Source organism: Dromiciops gliroides, chromosome 4 (assembly GCF_019393635.1).
Source record: "Dromiciops gliroides isolate mDroGli1 chromosome 4, mDroGli1.pri, whole genome shotgun sequence".
Lineage (NCBI taxonomy): Eukaryota > Metazoa > Chordata > Mammalia > Microbiotheria > Microbiotheriidae > Dromiciops > Dromiciops gliroides.
In genome coordinates, this window is record NC_057864.1 from 474,226,430 (window position 1) to 474,245,232 (window position 18,803).

Here is an 18,803-nt window from a genome sequence, read left to right on the forward strand (position 1 = left end):
TGAGTTCCTGCTCAAGGAAGCCAAAGACACCTGCCTGGCAAATAATATTTTTATATTTTCAGCTAGAAATTTTGCACTTGTGCTGTGTCCCAAACCACCCTGAGGGTAAGTAGAGTCTAGCCCTATAGAATACACTGTCTCACAGTGAAGTGGCTGAAATTCTGGGATCCTGGAGCAAGGCTACCACTGAGGAAATGACCAAATAGGAAATTAGAGGAATGAGGAGTGTGGGGCAGGACACTGGAGTTACCCATCTTGGTCCATACTAGTTTTTTCTGCCTAAGTGCTCATCTGTTGTTTCTACCTACTAACAACAGACTTTAAGTGCTCTTGACTGCCTCTATTTGGCACCCTCTACATTCTGTGTCCTTGAGTAGAGTTCTTGTCACCCCACCCTAATTCTGCTACTTAGCATCTATCACCTAGATCGCCTGGTTTGCCTCCCAGAATCCCTTTCTCTGATGACCTTCTCTACTGGATGATTCTGAACAGCAGGCAGAACTCATTAGCCCCAGAAGGATGTTATAAACACATACCCACCCTCCACTCCAGTTTGGGGGGTCTAATCATAAATCAGGTAATTTCTCTCTCTGCCCCGCCTGTATCTCCGTAGGGGGAGGAAGCCCAAGCCGGGGCTTTATTTACAAAGGTTAAACATGTCTTTAATTGGATTGCTGGCATTTGAGGCTGCTGCCTGTTCTCCTTTCCCTCTGTCCCTTTCATTCTTGCCTTTAGACATAGTATAGAGTATGCTAAGAGAGGCTTTTATTTTAATGAGAGAGAGAGAGAAAGAGAGAGAGAGAAAGAGAGAGAGAGAGAGAGAGAGAGAGAGAGAGAGAGAGAGAGAGAGAGAGAGAGAGAGAGAGAGAGAGGAGAGAGGACAGAGAGAGAGAGGCACTCCAGATCTCTTTGGAGACTCATGTTTTAGCTTTGAACTGCCAGAAACAAAGGAATTTCATCTTTAAAGGCCCCCAGCCACTGGACTGGCTAGCCAAGGAAACCATTGCCCCCCATTCCCCCCAACCCCTAGCACCAGCTTAAGATCAGAATCTCTCCACCTAGTTCCATTTTGCATAATGAAAAGATGACTATCTTTAAAGACATAGGAGAGAGCCAATCACAGAGGGGGAAAAACAAAAACAAAACAAGCCCACCTCACAAAAACTTAGGCTGTGATAGGAAGAGTCCTGGCCTGAAATTCAAGGGATTTGGGTTATAACCCTGGATGTCTCTCCAAAGCTCACTGTGTGACCTTGTCCGAGTCAGTTCCCATCCCTGGTCTTCAGTATCCTCCTTTGTAAAACAAAAAGATTGGACTAGATGATCTCTAAGGGCCTTTCCAGGGCTGATATTCAACAGCCTCACCCACTCCCCCCCAGAGCCCCCCCACCAGCCCCCCACCACGTAAATGGTTGTCATCAAGTCGAGATCATGCCTGAGCTAATATGAGCAGATTGAGGTTACCAGATAAATCTGGGGACATGTATTTGCATATTGTTAGACAATGTTGCATGTTAATTTACATACATTTGAATTTCATGTTTAGTAAGCCTTTAATTCCTTATATAGTTATTGCAATTGTACTCAAACCTGGAGTTCTGGGCTGAAGAAAGAGGGGAGGAGGCTGTTCCTTGATATTGGGAATGTTGGGGATAAAGAGACCAAACAGAGATCATCCTTGATGACACGGACATTCAGGACCACAAATCTTTTTGTTTTGTTTTGTTTTTTTAAGTGAGGAAATTGGGGTTAAGTGACTTGCCCAGGGTCACACAGCTAGTAAGTGTTAAGTGTCTGAGGCCAGATTTGAACTCAGGTCCTCCTGACTCCAGGGCCAGTGCGCTATCCACTGCACCACCTAGCTGCCCTAGGACCATAAATCTTAACCTTGACCTTCCTAGGATCCTAGATCCTCAGAAGCCATCTAGTCTAATTCCTTCATGGGACAGATAAGGAAACTGAGGCTGAGGAAATTGACTTGTCCAACACCACACAGAAAGTCTCCTAGGTAGGAATTTGAACCTTGACTGATGTGGCACATGCTCTTTTAGATCCCAAGTTGACTTCAGAAGGTCAGAAGAGGTTCAGAAGACCTTTGAATGAGAATCATCTACTTCCCATGGTCGATAGGGTACAAATTGTAAAAGTCTATCTCCCTATCTTCAACCCTCTGACTTCTGAGCAGCTCTACTTGATGCTTCTAGGGTCCTCCACCCATGCTTCCCTTTTTTGGAAGGACCTTGGGCTCAACATTGGCCTCTCCTGTGGCTCTCTCCCTATTCATCTCCCATCAAATTTCTCTTCTCTCAGGGTTATAGGCTGATCTCTGGTAGATGCCTGAAGTAAAGCAATTGGAGCCAATTCCTGCTGATTTGTGCACGGCGGATAGACCACCTCCTCGGAAACATTTGGCTCTGCCACATGACCAAGTGCAAACTGCTTCCCTTTCCACAATTGTTTTGGAGAGGGTGTGGTTGCCTCTCACATTAGTGCTCTCAACTGAGTTTTTCTCTTATTCTTTTTTTTTCCTTCAGTCACTGTTTGCTATTAAGAGCCCTCCGCTATCATTGTCCTCTGCTCCCAAATGTCATGGTTTCCTTCATCACTGCCCCTACCCAGGGGGCTTTGCTGCCCCCTTCTGGTCAGCTCTGGGTCCAGCCAGGAGTGGCAGAGAGGTTTGCTCCAACTCCCAAGCAAAGGTCCCACAGAGGAATATCAGCAGATCTTCATCTAGTTGCCTCCTAGATCCAGAGTGTCCCTGGCATATTTAAGTTGGCAGCCAGGTGATACAATCGATAGAGCTCCGTCTAGGTCTATAGTCAGGAAGAAGTGAGTTCAAATCTGGCCCCTAACACTCACTAGTTGTGTGACCCTGGGTAAGTCACTTAAGCCATGTATGCTTCTATATTCTCAACAGGTAAATGGGAATAATACTCACACCTGCCTGCCAGTGTTGCTCTGAGAATTACATATGACAATATTTGTAAAATGCCTGGATGTTGTGGGTCCTTAGTTGTTTCTTCCCTTTCTGCTTTTTTGTATCCTAGTTATCCCATCCTGTTTCCCACAGAGTCCCTTCAGGCAGCTTTGGAAATAGCCCTTCCTTAAACCATGGGAATAAATCTCTGTTTTCCACTTCTGATGGAATCATGGGGAGTAAATCCCCAGCCAGTTATCTCCTCTCTCTCCCCCAGTGCCTGGATAACATGCCCTAAAAATGAGACTTTGGGGTTCAGGGGGGCATTCATCCTCTCTGGCTTCTAAATAATGAAGACCTGGCTTCTGTCTGTGCCTCTGACATATACTGGTTGTGTGACCCTGAGCAAGTCATGTAACTTCTCAGTGTTTTGGGCAGCTAAGACTCTAAGTTACAGAGAAGGTATCATTCTTCATAGGTTAAGGGAACTTACTCATTCACTTGTTGTTCAATCATTTTTAGTCATGTGACCCTATTGGGATTTTCTTGGCAAAGATGCTGGAGTGATTTGCCATTTCTTTCTCCAGCTCATTTTTCAGATAAGGAAACTGAGGCAAACGGGGGTAAGTGACTTGCCCAGGGTCACACAGCTAGTAAGTGTCTGAGACCAGATTTGAACTCAGGCATGTGAGTCTTTCTGACTCCAGGCCTGGCGCTCCATCCACTGTACTATCTGGCTGCCCTTTACCCACTCTGGAATTCCTATATCGATAAAATTGCACGTCCGGTTCTTGACATGAATAGATGTCACCTCCTCAAGGAGCCATTTCATCTTTGTCTTTGAATCTAAGCTGCCTAAAGAGTGGTAGGTGCTTGATGAAATACATGCATGTTGATGGCTCAATTGATTATTTGGGCAGCCTCACATAGCTAGCTGATTCCTAGCAACCCTGAGCATCAGCAGCACCAAGGTTGCCACCTAGATGGGAGAGAGACAGAGACAGAGGCAGAGGCAGAAAGAGATATGGAGAAAGATAGAGACAGAGAAAGAGATAGAGAGACATACAGGGAGACAGACAGAGACAGAGTCAGAAAGACAGAGAGGGAGAGAGATTGGGTAGGGACTGGACTTGTGATTTCATTGACATAGGGAACTCCCTCTATAAATGTAGCCTGACTCCTTTGCAAATTCCACAGCTGCCTAGAACATCCAGAAGTCAAATGACTTGCTTGCCCAGAGTCACCCAGCCAGCATATATATCAGAGACAGGTCTTGAACCCATGTCTCCTTGGATGAGAGACAAGTTTCTCTATCCATTATTTCATGTTAGTTGGTGATTAAACAGCCCTTTAAGGGTTGCAAAGATCTTTCTTTACATATGTTATCTCATATGATCCATATAGCCTCCCTCTGAAGTTGTCGATATTGTGCCTGTTTTATAGCCATCCATGTCAAAAACCATGAAGCATCAGAAGAGGCTTCAAACCCATATCTCTCCTGACTCTGAGGTCAAAGCACTTTCTGTCCTCACACTGGGGGCTTCTCCACGATGCCCATTTGTTTTTTTCATCGCAGTCCTCAACAATCCCCGCAAGTGTGCCCACTGCCCAGAGAATAAAAGGAAGGACATACATTCACCCAGCCCTTCATCCCAGAGGGGTCAGAACAAGTCTAGCAGATTCTCCTTTAGCGCAGGCCACTTAACAAGAAAGTGGTCTCCTGTTGCTTCCCATCTCTCGAGTTGTCTTCTTTCTTAGAGATGTGAATTGAAGTTTCCCAGACAACTCTAAGTCACAAAGGGACACTTCTTCCCTTTCAACTGCTCTGAAACCTGATAGCAGGACTCTTGCTACAGCAAAGATCTTCTCTGTGAAAAAGAAAGAAGTTTTAAAAAAGTATTAAAACGCTTTCAAGGCAAATGTGTAAGAATTCTTGATTTTCGTTTCTAATGTTCCACTTACCCAAGATTCTTAGCACTTACTGCATAATAGCTCACATTTGTTATAGATTTCAGGTTTGCAAGCCCACATACACACATATATGTATGTGTCTTTGGATAGATAGACAGATAGATTGATAGATATAGATGATAGAGAGAGGTAGAGATAGAGAGATATAGATACAGAGATAGATACAGAGATAGAGATAGAGATAGATATAGATGTAGATGTAGATATATGTGTGTGCACAGTGTACATGTATATATGTATATGTATACATGCATATGCATGTACACATGGGTGCAGTGTATGCACATTTTATATGTATATACACATGTGCACCATGCCTGTTTATATATGCATGTATATACATATGTGTATATGTACATAGGCACACATACATCTATGTCTATATAAAATGTCATTTGAGCCTCACAACAGCCCAGTGATGTAAACGCCTCATTTTTCAAATAAGGAAATCAAGGAACAGAGAGGTTAAGTGAAATAAATGAGCATTTATTAAGCACATGCTGGATGCCAGACACTATGCTACCCAATGGGAAGCAAAGACAAAAATGAAATTGTCCCTACCCACAGGGAACTTGCATCCTGTTAAGGAGAAACAATATATGTTATAGTTAAATCAGCACAAAATAAATATGGCTTGTTAGAGGTGGAGAAAGGACCATCACTCTGCCACTTAATGGCTGTGTGACCTTGAGTAGGTCACAACCTCTCTGGACCTCTGTCTCCTCAATTGTACAATGAAGGAGTTGGACTCAATGACTTCTAAGATGCCTTCCAGCTCTAAACTGAGGGACCTAAGATCTATTTTTGGACCTTAGTTGCCTCATCTGTGGAATGAAGGAATCAGATTAGTTGACCTTTAAGAACATTTCCAGCTCGAAATCTATGACTCTATGATACTCTCCAACCTCACTTTCCTTATCTGTCAAATATTCAATTAAGTAAATTTTCAGATTCCTTCCAGCTCTTAATCTCGGGTCTAAAAACTGAGAGAATGAGGAAAGGACTCTTGTAGGAAGGGGGGAGATTCCACAGCAGGAAAGTCAGTGTTAGGTTGAAAATTAAATCCGGATTCTGTGAATTCGAGGTCCAGTGTCTTATCTACTGCCCCACCCTACCCTCTCCTAGGAAGAGCAGGATATGCTGCTCTGTTGGCATGGCAGGGGAATACACACCAGCCACCTCTCCTTAATCCTTCTGAACAGCAGGAAGCATCCGGAAATTTGCCTTCCATGCACAGTAAAGAGTGGTCCCATCTCTCTAATAAGCATCTGAGCCCAGAACACATAATTCAGCATTTCCTCTGGATTTGATTACAGTGATCTAAAGGGAAGATCATATTAGTACAGTTATAATCAACCAATCGTTTGCTGAAGATAAAGTAGCCAGTGGCAAATGAATCGGGTGGCTATGTATTATACTGGGAACCTAATTGCATATTAACCAAACCAAAGACCTATGTAATTACTCCATCATCTGTTTTGTTCCCCACTTCCGAGTTTCCCTTGGAGTTGGAAGGAGAGGAGGGTAAAGCTCGCCGAGCCCTTCACTCTGTTGCCTCCAGCACCTCTGCTCGGGGCAGAGCAATTCCAGATAGCTTCCCTTTCAATTATAGCTCATTCCTAGAAATTTACAGTGGCATTAATTATGCCCCAGTTGCTATTAAGGAGATTGCATCTTCTTATTAACACTAAAGAAATAAATTGGTTTGGGGAAGATACTTTAAACTTGTTTTTTTAATGCTATTTTTATTAGCTCATTTTAAGCCACTCAACTGGCTTAGCTGGGGACCATTGGATGAATCAAAAGAACATAACTTTTAGAAAGGGAGAGTGGTATGGTGTTTAGGAAACTGACCTTGACATCAGGAAGACCTGAGTTCAGATCCTGCCTTAGACACTTACTGTAGCTGTGTGACCCTAGGCAAGTCACTCAGTTTCTTTAAAATGAGATGGTTGGACTTAATGATATCTAAGGTCCCTTCCAGCCTTAAATCTCTAATTCTCTGATTCTATGAACTTGACAGTTATCACCCAAAGAGGAGAGGCAACTTGCTGGCTGAAGAGCATTGGGTTTGTCTGTCTGCTCTAGGATGCCATGTTGGTTCTACTGTATGGAGCTGAACTTGGTAGATGAGAAATTTCATTTTACAGGAATAATTAATCAAGGAGTACTTACACTTCATGCTTTTACTTTTCCTCTTATTTTGTTTTTGTTTTTAGTTTTGTTTTTGAGTGAGGCAATTGGGGTTAAGTGACTTGCCCAGGGTCACACAGCTAGTGTTATGTGTCTGAGGCCGGATTTGAACTCAGGTCCTCCTGACTCCAGGGCCGGTGCTCTATCCACTGCGCCACCTAGCTGCCCAACTTTTCCTCTTATTTGATTCCACCTTTCATTCCAGATTTTCTTCCTAGATCCTATGTCAGCTGACATAGTTTCATGTTGGGATAGGACCAGTGTTTCTCTGACACGCCTTCTTTCCTCCCACTTACAACATGGGGAGGCTTTAGTTAAAAAGAAATAAAGCTGCCTCTCCCTCCCCAGAAACCTGATTGGCCCCAACAGCCAATGATGCCCTGATACGGCTTCCTGGTCATATAAGGGCAGAACATTCCAGACACATGGAATTTAGATTTCTCTGACTGGTGGATTGCTGAAGAAAACAAGAGCCCCTCACTATATCCTTCCTTGATGACCATGGGTCAGTGAGAGGCATAGGCATACATCCAGACAAGCTGAGCATCACTGTATCTTCCTTGCACATTCTTACTGGCTTGGGGCAAAGTGAGCCTGCTTTTGTTAACAGTTCAATGACTCTCACTGAGTATCTCATTTCAACCCCAACATCAAATTTGAACCAAGAGAGAGCTGGAATTAGAGCCAACCCCAATCCATCATTTGCAAATTTGATAAGCCCGTGCAAAGTGTGCTTGATCTGGAATAAGCAGACCTGGCTTCAATCTCCCCCCTTCCACTGAGTATCTGCAATCTTGGGTAATCCCTTAACCTGGACTTCAGTCTCCTTACGGAGTAGCTGACTTCTAAGGTCCCTTTCAGCTCTAAATCTATGATTAAGGGGCAGCTAAGTGGCGCAGTGGATAAAACACTGGCCCTGGATTCAGGAGGACCTGAGTTAAAAAATTACCTCAGACACTTGACACTTGCTAGCTGTGTGACCTTGGGCAAGTCACTTAACCTTCATTGTCCCATGAAGAAAGAAAAGAAAACATAAATCTATGATCAAATAGCCTCGTTTCCTTTAAAAATCAGCTCAGATGCAACTTTCTGCCAGAATTCTTGCTTTTTTATTTTATGTATTTTATTCTTAACTTAAGAAATAACACAAACATTTCTATAACATGGTAGAATGGGGGGGAAGATGATTGTACATAAAACATTACATGAAACTGCAAATATTTTATGAATAACTTGCTATTCCTTTTAAATATATAATAAAGTTATCATTTAGCTTTTTTCCATTTTTTTCTCCTCCCCTCTTCTCCCCCACCCCCCAAAGATGGTGGTTCTTTTCCAGTATTCTCTCCCTTGTAGAGTACCGCCCCTCTGAGATTGCCTTTCATTTACACCATTTGAATCTTATATATACAGTTATTTGGATACTGCCTCCCCCATTAAAATTGGAGCCCCCTGAGGGCAGAGATGAAGTTCTTATCTTTCTTTGCATCTCAAGGATTCCACAGAGCACGATACATAGCAAACACAAAGTGAATGCTTGTTGACTGACCTATGATCATCAACGTTTAATAGCACAGGGTCGAAAACAGAGCCCCTCAGAATTCCCAGAGAGCCTCTCCTCCAAGGTGATATTGATTCATTCATGGTGGCTCTTTTTGTCCAGTCACTGTGATTTCATTGCTTCAAAGACACATACCTTGTCTTCCCAATTGGAGCATAAGTTCTGTGAAAATAGGGATGTTTCTTTTTCCTGTATCTCCCAGAGTATCCACACTGGCTTGCTTCACTTTGATGGGTGAATGGAAAGAGCTTTACTTCCCCCATACAACTCAGTGGAAGAAACAGCAGCTGCCTCAAGAAGATTTGGTTCCTGTATCTGCTCTGGGCTGCCATATTGGTTCCCTTTTGTGTACGGTAAGCATTAGTTCAGGAATGAGAAACATTCAGAAAGCCACAGACATACAAGTAGAAATTGTCAGAGTACAAAGCAAATCTACAAATCCTTGGAGGATCCAGCATAAGGGAGAAAGCCAAGATGTTGGATTGGCCAACCAAAACTGGGATAGAAGTCAAGAGAGCAGAGTCCTGCCACTCACTCACTATGTAACCATGGGCAATGAATGAAGACCCTCTGGGCCTCAGGTTCATCCTCCACAAAATGACAGGGTTGGGACTAAAAGATGTCTTAAGGTTCCTTCCAGCTCCAACACACAATGATTCTCACTTGCTGTGAGCATTCCCTGGGAGATCAATAAATGACATGCATGCACATGTTTGCTTAATTACTGGTCTGGGTTTAGGAGTCAGATTTACTTACCAGCTCTTACAGGCCTCAATTAGTTAGAACAGCTGGGCCTGAGGAGGAGAAGACAGGAATTGGAATGATTTTCGCCTTCCCACTCAATGCTTCGCCTACTGTTTCAGCCTTCACGTGGTGTAAGGGGGATGTAGAGAGCAAGACAAGAAAGGGAAGGAAAAGGGGGAAAAGAAGAAGAAAGGAGGCTGGGAGGGGTGATTCCGGAGCTGGGAGAGCAGGGAAAGAGCAGAATTGAAAAGTCAAAGTGAAGGAAGGAAATCTCATTCCAATCCCTTTCCTGGCTCCTTTCTTCCCTCCCCCCCCCCCAACCTGATCACTCCCACCTTTAACACTTCTTGTGGAGATTGGTATTTATGGATCTCAATATATTTACATCTGGTAATGATTACACACTGATGCTTCTTTTCTCCAAACCTTGGTAGGGCTTGTGGTCTACATCCTACAAGTTAGACCTTGATTACATACACCTACTAGTCTAGGGCAGTGAGGTGGTGTAATGGATGGAAGTGCCGGACCCAGAGTCAAGAAGACTCACCTTCCTGGGTTCACAGGAACTAGCTGTGTGACCCTGGGCAAGTCATTTATCCCTGTTTGCCTTAGTTTCCTCATCTGTAAAATGGGCTGGAGAAGGAAAGGGCAAAACACTCAAGTATTTTCATCAAGAAAACCCCAAATGGGGTCGCAAATGGTCTGTTATGAATGAATACCTAGACTGGAAGCTCTGTGAGGACAAAAGTCAGGCCAGAGTCAACGCTGTACCTCACCCAGTTTCTTGCATGCTCCGTGTACTTAATGAATATTTGTTGCCTAGCACCAAATTGTGTTTTTACCCGAATTCTGGCATTTGACCCTTAAAACAATCACTGAAGGAAAAAATCCTAGGAAATTGTATCTAAATTCCCAGTTCCCTGCTGCCTGCCACTACCTCTCCCTAGGGCTAGGAGCTAGGAGCAAGTGTGAATGTCATGGGTCAGGTGAGCAACACCAGAGGAGGATCCGTTTTAGAGTTGGCATCAACATTGGAGGGCCACTAATCTGACTCCTTCATCTTACAGATGAGTAAACTGAGGACTCGAGAGAGGGAAAGGGCTTGCTTAGTGCCATCACATAGTATCTGTGGCAGGATTCAAACCCAGGTCCTCCAGACCCCAAGACCACATCACCGTTGCCCAAGGGGAAAGACTATGATTTGAATCTGGGACTGATGGATCCAAAGAACATAGGTGGGGAAACTGAGGCCCAGAGAAGGGACATGATTTGCCCGCCCCCAGGTGACAGTGTGAAGTTATATAGGTAATAAATAATAGAAGTGCCATTTAAATCCAGGTCCTGAAGTATCAAGTTTATAGGATTTTTAAATCAAAGATACAGAGAGAGGACCCTTAGAGAATATATAGTCCTCTTAGAATAAACCAAGGCCCAGATAGGGGAAACGACTTGTCCAAAGTAGATAGCTAATTTGTGGCAGAATCAGGGCTAAAATCAGGTCTCCTCATTCCTGGCCATGGCTCCTTCCTAGTCCATTTTTGTTGTTTTCTTGGCAAAGATACTGGTGTGCTTTGCCATTTCTTGCTCAAGTTTATTTTACAGATGAGGAAACTGAGACAGACAGGGCGAAGTGACGTCTCTAGGGTCATAAAGCTAAATAAATGTCTGAGGCTGGATTTGAACTCAGGTCTTCCTGATTCCTGGCCCAGTGCCCTATCCACTGTACCACCTAGCTGCCCTAGTCTAACAAAGACTGCTAAACCTTAGCATGATGCTCAGATGGACAGAATGGCGAATCTCCTTTCAAATGGCACCACCAAATTCCTCTCACTACTGAAGAAGGCAGTACCATCAGGCACACACACCACCCAAGGCCTGAAGATGGGGAGATTAGGGTGAGTCCTAATCTTCTGAAGTTCCTTCTTCTTAGATAAAGAAGTTTCAGCCTGTTTGCACCTCTTCATCCCTCCCCAACAGAAACACACACACTCACACACATACACACAAACACACACACTTATTCATGCATTAGGGAATTCCTGCACACATTCACAGAAAGGGAGTCAATAGGGAAGAAAGACCCCAGCCTGGTCACAGACTTGAGTGTGCATCTTTCAATGGAATGCCAGCTAACATAATATACTGGTTAGTAATCATAAGTAGCATTTCTATGGTTTTCAAAGCACTTTACAGGTGTTATCTCATTTAGTTCTCACAACATCCCTGGGACATAGTGGCCATTTTATCTCCATTTTAAAGATGAGAAGACTGAGGCTGAGAGAGATGAAGTGACTTATCCAGAGTCACATTTCCAGCTAGTAAATGTTTGAGGCAGAATTTGAACTGAGATCTTCCTGATGCCAAATCTAGCATTCTATCCCCTGGACCATAACTGCCTTCACTGGGACAGTGGAAAGCCCGGATCCGAATGCCCTGTATGGTCTCAATGTTCTGTTCTGTCTCAGTACTGTTTGCCTGCTTGGTACCACTAAGCCGGGTTACACCTGGCCCGAAAATTAGCTCCAAGAGTCTTCTTTGCTCATCATCATCTCAGTACTCAGAGAGGTCCCAGCCTCAACCTCAGTGGCTTGTCCTTAGATGTTTATTGCTACCTCCTCAGTAGCTTTTCCTCATCCCTCAGTAGAATGTCACACAGATGAACAATCTTAAAACAAAACAACCATCCGCTAAGATCCCCTGCCCCTGCCTGACTCAAGAACAGAAAATCAGATTTTTACTCACTAATAAATGACTTGATCCATTAATATAGAATCCATTTCAGTTGAAGGTTATGGGTGTGATACCCACTGCCTCTTGAAACAGGGCCCCACATTAGTTCGTGTGGTATAATGGAAAGAATTCTGGACCCCGAGAGCCATTGAACCTGGGTTCAAATCCTGTCTCTGCCACTTATTATCAGTATAACCTTGGTCAAATCACTTCTATCCTTTTGACTTCCTCATCTGCAAAATAAGATGATTGAACTAGGTGGTATCTAAGGGTACTTCTCTTTTAAATATCACAATATCCCATCCTCCCTCTGATTTTGGAGACATTCAAAGTGTGTGATCTTGGCTGAGTCACTCTCTCTGGGCCTATTTTTCCACCTATAATACAAAGGGGTTGGATAAGGTGATCTCTGAGGCCCTTTCCATCTCTAAATACTATACCTTTTCTTCTTCTCCCTTTGTTACTAGATTCTTTAATAATCTTTACTCCAAATTTTTCTACCTCCTACTCAATCAGGCTGCCCCCCTGAAAGGATACCCTTTATGTATTATATATTAGAAATGTAGGCTCCTTGAGGGAAGGGGCTGTCTTGTTTGCTCATGTTTGTATTCCTGGCATTTAGCACATTGTCAGGCATATAGTGTACACATCACAAATACTCTTTTTTTCTACCTACTTATCTGTCTACCTACCCATTCATATCCATATATTTATTTGTCTGTCTACCATGTATGTCTATCTATCAGTCTCCAGGTCTCCATTTATATTTATCTACCCACCCATCCACATCCATGTATCTATCTCTCTATCTCTCTCTATGTCTATCTGTTAAATGAATGGTTTGATTTAAGCAATATCTCAGCATCCTTCTACCTCTAAATCTCATCAGGATAACCTCAAGGGGTTGGCTGCCTTCTAACACTGTAACTCCTGAGCCCCCACCAGTGTGATCCTTATTTTCAATCAACTAGATGAACTCTGTTAAGTTTTATAAAGGGGTTTTACTAGGTAAAATTACAAGAACAATTGTTACAAAGCCACCCCACCAAAAAAAAGAAAGAAAAAGAAAAAGAAATCTGGAAAAAAATTTTCCCTTTATAGAAATAAAGTCCCTGGGAAGAGAGAACTTGAAGGATAGCACAGTCAGGGATAACGTAGTCATTGTTTTCTGGGGACCCAACCTATCAGTACAAGTTTGGGTTGGAGGATTCATTACTAAGAGTGGGGGTGCCACAGAAGAAAAAGAAAAGACAAAGAGAGAAATAAATAAAAGAAAGAGAAAAAGGAAAGAAAAAGTGAAAAGGAAAAAAGAGAAAAGAAGAATGAAAAGAAGAGAGAAGGAAGGAAGGCAGGCAGGCATGAAGGAAGGAAGGAAGGGAACAAGGGAGAGAGGCAGGGGAGGAAGAGAAGGAGAGAGAGAGGGAAGAAACAATGAAAGAGGAAAGGGAGGGCAAAAGGGAGGGAGGGAACACATTGCTTTGATCTATCACATTTTAATGTTTATATTAAGATGAACTTTAAAGTTATTTCCAATATAGGAGTTACCCTTTGATTTAAATTTTCATTTTAAAAAAGCTCAGCAGGCAGCACTAACAGCAGCCTCACATTTAGGATCTGCTGGATAATAAGGGATCAGGGATGAGCTAAAAACTAGTCTATCCTACGCAAGCCAACTTTTCTTAATCACATGAGGGACCCAATTAAACTTCTCCTGCTTCTTCCAGTTGCTTCCTGGATTCTCCAAGAGCCAGGCAGGGAAGGTGAGATTGCCGTGGGCAGAAGGCAGCTTTGACACTCACCAGCAGTGGGACAGCTTTCTGTGTCATTAGCTGGAGGCTTTTCAGATATGCAGGGCCAAGCAGGAGCACCTCCAGAGCAGTTCAGATGATAGGAGAATTAATTTGAAAAAATATATCAAACTGAATTGCTGCTGTTTAGGGTTTTTTTCCTTCCCCAGGAACTCAAAGCTCACATCCCAATTACCTGAGAAGGATGGAGCATCACTCACATGCCCCCCAGTGGAAGCCAGGAAAAGCCATTGCTGGGTTAGACATTGAAGTTGAGAAAAGATCAGGCTGAGGAACAATTTTCTCTGGAATCTGTCATCCTTCCTTTGGCTTTGTTGGGGTCCTGTGATTCTGTGCCTTGGAACCAAGGGAGTGTGATGGCTCTATGGTGCTCTTTTCCTTCTTTCCAGCAAGCACAGAACCGCAGAACATCGGAGCAGAAAGAGACTCTAGGGACTGTTTAGCCCAATGCCTCCAGCTTTCAGGAGAGGACAGCTCCAGGAAAGGAAGACCTATTAGTGTTTGTTCTTTTCTGAATCCCAGCCCTGGATCACACCCACCATTGGCCTCTTCCACTCCTGTTCAACAACGGCTGAAATTCTTTGTTGGAGGCAGCCACAATGTCTGGTAATTTGGTCCACCATAAACATATATTTTCTGGTCTCAACGGGGCCCTCACTGCTGCAAAACAATACTTTCCTTGATCAACTCTATCACGCTCCCCACAACATCTGTTCCAAAAATATCTTTCTTAAGACTAACTAATCATAAATTTAGGATAATAGGATTATATTTTGGGGGCAGCTAGATGGCTCAGTGGATAGAGCACCAGACTTATAAATCAGGAGAAACTTGAACTCAAATCTGTCTTCAGACACTTACTAGATGTGCAAACCTGGGCAAGTCACTTTACTTCATTTTCCTCTTCAGTAAAATGAGAATGATAATACTAGCACCTGCTTCCCAGGGTCACTGTGACGATCAAATGAGACAATAATTGCAAAGCACTTAGCACAGTAGTAGACACATAGCAGACTATATAAATGCTAGTTTTTATTACTATTAGATTTCTAGCTGGAAAGCATCTCTGAGTCTATTTACTTCGACACCCTCATTTTACAAATGATAAAACTCTTTTAAAACAAGGCTGAGAAGTAGAGACTACCAAAGGTCATGCTGTGAGGGTCAGAGACAGGACTTAAAGGCAAATCTTGGTTCCCCTGACTATTGAGCCAAAGTCCTTTATGCAAATGGAGCATCTTCTTCAAAAAATACAAAAGAAAAAAAAGCAGAAATGTTGTCCTTTGATATGCATTTATCACAAATTATTTTGAATCAATTAATATGCACCTTAGCTATTAGCAATTAAATGTGCACTGAATTGTTTAAATTTGCTTTTGCATCATGAATAATGGACAACAAATATGAGCATTTCATTATATAAAGCAAAACAAAAAAGGGGATTATGTCGGAAATAATGTCCTCTGTTATGTTTTCCACTTTCTCCCAACTACATACATACTAGTGGTTTTCTTATATAATTCACACTTACTATGGTAACCCTAACTCTGCTCTTGCTTGTCTCTGCCCCGCCTTTATGAACTTGCTTATTCTCCCCTCTGGCCATTTTATAATAATTCCTTGATGCTCTTTTCTTTCTTGTCTTTTTTTTAATATAATCATTGTGGTGATCCATAGCCCCACCTTCCTGATTATTCTCCCCCAATCTTAAAAAAAAAACCTTGCATAACAAATGTGCTGGATTGTGTCCCCAGTACTGAACAAAGTACCTGGCATGTAGCAGTTGCTTAAAATGTTTATTGATTGACTGAATTGTTTAATGACAGACCAAACCTAGACTGTTGAAGATGGCTGCATTGTATATAAACACACTTTCCCCCTTCTCCCACTCCAGCAGAGAACTTTTTCTTATGCTGTTAGTTGTGTTATGTCTGACTCTTCCTGACCCCCATGGAGTTTGAATTGAGGCAAATAAAGGTTAAATGATTGGCCCAGGGTCTCATAGCTTAGTAATGTCTGTTCTGGATTTGAACTCAGGTCTTCCTGACTCCAGGTCCAGAGCTCTAGCTACTGAGCCACCTACCTGCCTCTACCTTATCTCATATTTTACTGAAGAAAAAAAAAACTTTACCATGCCCAAATATGTTTCAAGGGAGCCTTTCTCCTTACCAGTGTGAACCTCTGTGGGTGGCATCTCCCTGAGTCCTCTTCTAGTCCTTTCCTTACCCTTTTGATAATCCCCTCTCTCTGCCTAAAGTTCAATCTCTTCTCTTCTACTGACTCTTTCTCTGTCACCTTCAAACATGGCCAGATCCTTCTAACTTCAAACTCCCTTCCTTCTTACTCTCCCATGTCTGTTAAATGTCCCAACCATCACTCAGGTTTATCATCCTCAACCCTCCACTCCCCCTCATTCCACTCCCCATTACTAATCAATTGCTGAGTCTTGTCAATTCTTCCTCTAGCCATCTGCTTCTCTCCATTTGTACCACAACCACCCCAGCCCAGGCCTTCATCATCTTTTTCCTGGATTCTTGAAGTGGCCTCCTAATGAGTCTCCATGTTTCAAATCAGTCCCTTCTCCAAAGTATCCTTCCTGCAGCCACAAAATTGATGCTCCTGGAGCACAGATCTCACCCTGGTGCTCCCCTGCCCAAGAAGGATCAGTGATTCTTAGCTCTTGCCTTTTAGGATAAAGCACAAACTTCTCTCTGATTTTTAAAGACCCTCATATATGAACTCCAGCCTATGCATTCAGGTTGATTCCACATTTTTCCCTTCATGAGTTCATGACCCTGGCTAGAAAAGGACATGATCCATGAACCTATGTTCCAATCTAGATGGCCACCTTGTTCCCTATACAGTATGCAGAACAGTAGATCTCCTGCTTTATTGCCTTGGCCCAGGCCATCCATCCATTTAATGTTTTCCCTCATTTCCCTTTTCCTCATTTCTGCTTCTTGGAATCCTTGGCTTCCTTCAAGATTCATCTCAAAGGTCACTTCCCTCAAGACATCTTTCTACTTCCTCCAGTTGTTACAACTCCCACCACCCCACCCCACCAAAAACCACTGTGTATTTATTGTGTCTCTAGCTCATACTTACCCCCTCAGAGACCATATTACATCTCCCCAGTAGAATATAATCTCCCCGAGGACAGGCACTGCTTCCTTTTCGTCCTTTTTATCTCTAGTGCCTAACACAGTGCCTGGCAATATGCTTGTTGATTGACTGATTGAATAAATTAACTTACTACAGCTTTGCCAAATACATATAGGGGCTCCTCTTTAAGTTTCAGCAGGTATGTTTTCATTCTGTGTGATTGAGGAAGATTCCTCCTCAGAAGCCCCCTACACCAATGAATTGGCAAATGAGGATCAGAGAGAGACAGAGAAGTATTATGGTATTGTCATGTGATATAGCCATGATAGGAGACTGGAAGATGAATGTCTGCCAGTGACAACAGCATGGTGGAGTGGATGTGGACTGAAACTCTGCCCCTAATGCTTGTTAGCTATGGGACTCAACCAGGCTGAACCTCAGTTACCTCCTATATTAAGTGAGGGGGTTGGAAGCAATGGCCTCTAAGGTCTAAGGATCCCTGATAGACTTAGGCTAGAAATCAGTTTCAAATTCCTCCTTTGACACTGTTTTTGTTTTTTGTTTTTGTTTTTTGTTGCAGGCAATGGGGGTTAAGTGACTTGCCCAGGGTCACACAGCTAGTAAGTGTCAAGTGTCTGAGGCCGGATCCGAACTCAGGGACTCCTGAATCCAGAGCCGGTGCTTTAACCACTGCGCCATCTAGCTGCCCTCTGACACTGTTTTTAAAAAATTAAAAGCAAACAAACTGAATCTTTCTCTCCTCCCCCTCCTCCCCCAGGACACTGAAGCTCAGAGGGGTTGACCTGCTTAAGGCCACACAACTACTACACGTCCAAGGAGTCTTTCGGGTCTTCCTGGATTCAGGCTTTAAACAGCCTTGGTAACATCAATGACAAATGCTGGGTAAACATCAAAGGTTCTTTTTTTTTACAGGGCAATGAGGGTTAAGTGACTTGCCCAGGGTCACACAACTAGTAAGTGTCAAGTGCCTGAGGCCGGATTTGAACTCAGGTCCTCTTGAATCCAGGGCTGGTGCTTTATCCACTGTGCCACCTAACTGCCCATGTAACATCAAGGATTCTAGGAAGAGGAACTGAGAACAAAACGTAGTCCAGGTTTTGCAGACAGCTTATGCACACAGGTGGAAAATTGTAGGGCACAGACAGGGAACAACAAGAAAGTCATTTCAGAGAATAAAAGGCATCACAGTGGTCCTAGGCACTCAGGTTAGCCATTGTCTGTCTCCCAGTTGTAGAACCTGGAGTCATGATTGGTTCTGCCATGGTCAAGCCTTTGCCTTATGTTCTATGTCCAGAAGTACTTCCCCCCGTATGCCCAAGTTTGTACCTTGGTTCCTTGTCCTGTACCCGGGACCACCCAGGACCAAGGGTTTGATGTATCCCCCTGTCCTTACAGGAACCAAAGCCCAAAGCTCTGAACCCCAGTTCCCATGGCTTGGTCTTCATTTCCTGCTTTCAGAACATCCTTACTTTGCCTGCTGGCCTGCCTTCTTCTCTGGTCTGGAGCTTGGACGATCTATAATCATGAGCCCTGAGAAAGGTAGGCATTGCTGCAGATAGAGGTGAATCCAGGAAGACCCGATGTGGCCTTAAGCAGGTCAACCCCTCTGAGCTTCAGTGTCCTGGGATTTAAATCAAGGGGGTTGGTCTTGTCCCATCCAGGTTTAAATCTGTGATCCAAGCATTTGTCCAGTGACCAGGTCTCAGCTATGATACCTATTGCTTCTGAAGTCACAATACACAGGCAGCCTTACCAC